This window comes from Amaranthus tricolor, chromosome 14 (assembly GCF_026212465.1).
Source record: "Amaranthus tricolor cultivar Red isolate AtriRed21 chromosome 14, ASM2621246v1, whole genome shotgun sequence".
Lineage (NCBI taxonomy): Eukaryota > Viridiplantae > Streptophyta > Magnoliopsida > Caryophyllales > Amaranthaceae > Amaranthus > Amaranthus tricolor.
In genome coordinates, this window is record NC_080060.1 from 10,560,257 (window position 1) to 10,562,756 (window position 2,500).

The 2,500-nt window shown below is 33.0% G+C and overlaps 1 long non-coding RNA gene across 1 annotated transcript in view; it reads right to left on the bottom strand.

Moving 5' to 3' along the window:
• Window positions 1-493: 493 nt before the first annotated feature.
• Window positions 494-2,500, bottom strand: part of LOC130800065 (uncharacterized) — a 3,188-nt gene continuing 1,181 nt past the window's right edge. Inside the window, exons 2-3 of the long non-coding RNA XR_009039359.1 lie at window positions 2,367-2,500; window positions 494-2,286 (exon numbers count right to left, since the gene is read on the bottom strand). The exon at window positions 2,367-2,500 is cut by the window's right edge and continues 324 nt beyond it. This is a non-coding gene — a long non-coding RNA (uncharacterized LOC130800065). The remainder of the gene's footprint in view (window positions 2,287-2,366) is intronic.

Sequence of the window (2,500 nt, forward strand, 5' to 3'; positions counted from 1 at the left end):
GTTGAACAAAGATGATGCCACACTGCTCAAAAGTGTGGTGCACGAGAATTGTGTTATGAGCAAGAAAAACCAAGATATAATATGTGAGCAACTGAGATTTCAAAGTAAAATCTATGAGAGCAACATTCTAGTAATAATATTATTAATAACTCGAATTGTTGAATAAAAATTCCTTTCCTCCACCCAAACAATTATATTACTCTTTGTATGAAAAAAAAAAACCTTTTAATCTTGAAAATTATGCCCAAAAAGTCACTCAACAAAAACTAAAAGAATTCAGAAATGGAAATTAATCAATTATTACTGGAGAACTCTCACTCAACAAAAATTGAGAAAATTTAAGATCAAAAAATAAAAAAGTTCAATCTTCAATCGGTTCAACCGCCACACCAAAGCCAGGTAATTGGGCCACTCAACTTCATTAATGTAAAATGTCAAAAGAATACGAATTACTAAACAGAGTCACTGCAATCTTAGTTGAAGGTGAAATATCATATCTAAGTAAGGAAACTGCTTCTAAGCCGAAATTCAAAACTTTAAAAGAGATTTTGAAGCAGAGGATTGAACAAATCAACTCGTAGGGTCTGCCTGGAATACAATATAATATTTACAGGGTAATCAATTTGGGAAGAAAGAGTACCATGGGACCTTGTACTATGGGAGATACTTTATGGGATAAAATTTTCTTGATTTGGTATTTATACTAGAAAATTAATAAAAATCCAAGAGAAAATACAGTCATATTTCTCAAACACTTAACAAAAGTTCATAACAACAAATTACTTTACACTTGATTTAAAATCATTATAAGAAAATCATATTTTTCATCTTCGTCTTGCAAATCACGAAATATCACAATATCATCCTCATCTTCTTACACAAGATTAATGCTTGAGCTCTTGAAATGCCATGATCTTTCCCTAATTCTTCATGCAAATCGGATTTAGAATTCTTTGGAGCTTCCAATACCGAAACCAACTTCTCTATTTGTGCATTACTGCTTTCAATCATTTTTTCCAACATTGTTTCTAAATCTTTTTTGCATACTTTGTATTTCTTTATTTTTTCCAACATTGTTTCACAGCAAATAACTTCTTCAGACGCGCCAAATAACCACTTCTAAAACCATTCTCGGCTTTTCATTTCCCTCCAGCAAACATTTCCACCAACAATTTCACCAAAAGTTGATCTTCTTCATAAGTCCATCTCCTTTGAGTATTCTTGTCAACACTTGCTCCACTTCCGCTCATAGCATAGTATTCTGCGAGCTCAACGAGACCATATAGGCATAATCATGGAATATTCAAATAGCAAGCTCGTTATACAACATGCCATAAAATAAAGTGGAGAAATTTACTTTGCACATTGGGTAACCTAACAAACTCATTAAAAAAGATCAGTAAAGCAATATCATTAAAACATAGCTCATTATAAACAATACATTATATCAAAGTTTCTTAGTATCAAAACTTCACATTACATTCACAATACAATTTTGCAATAACATGAAACATAATCAAATTATAGTTGATTGTGTTCCCCTACGAAGCCTTCAATTTTCAAACATTTGATGAGCAAGATTGTCTCTCCAAAGAGTCCAAGCGATAGATGATTCAACTACATCAATATTGTCGCCATCATCAGCAACATTCATCAATTGTCGTCCATAATCAGTATCCAACAAAGGCTCAAGTGGATCAAACTTCATTTCTCTACGAATAAGATTATGGAGAAGACAACATGCAGATATAATATTGGCATGTTTTTCAGCTTCATAAAAGCTAGAATTGCAAAGTATTGCCCATCTCATATTCTTTAACAAACCAAAACACCTTTCAATTAAATTTTCTCGCAGCCGAGTGTTTCATGTTGAAATACTCTAGTGATGTTCTTGGTTTGTAACCATCTTTTCATTCTTTTAAATCATACTTTTGGCCTCTATATGGGGCCAAAAAGCCTTCTCCATTTGTATATCCAACATCAACTAAGTAATAAGGTTCTAAGAAAATTGATAAAAAAGTTCATCATTAATCTACATTCATAACTTAAGATGTTAAGATAGGTAGGAATCCTAATTGTATGAGTTTTTAAAAGGGCATCCTTTGGGATTCTACTATCAGCTGCAGAGCCTTGCCAACCCGGTAAAACATAGGTAAACTCCATATCTGCCGAATAAGCTGCCAATACATTAGTTTAAATGTCACCTTTTCTTGTTCGCTACCGAGGCTTGTCAACCTCTCGAACTTTTAGTTTAATGAATGTTTCGTCTAAAGCCCCAAGACAACTCTACAAATTACCATACAAAAATGTATCATTATTAAATAAACTCGTATAAAACCTAAAAGAAAAACAGTTAATCTATGTACCTTAAACCACTTCCATCTCTCATCATTGCTATCCTCGGGGATAGGTTCAGGAGTTTTCAATAGGATGTTGTGCAATCGCAAAACACACCTCAGTATTTGTCAGAAGTTCCCAGTAATTGTCTTTTGATCTTCTC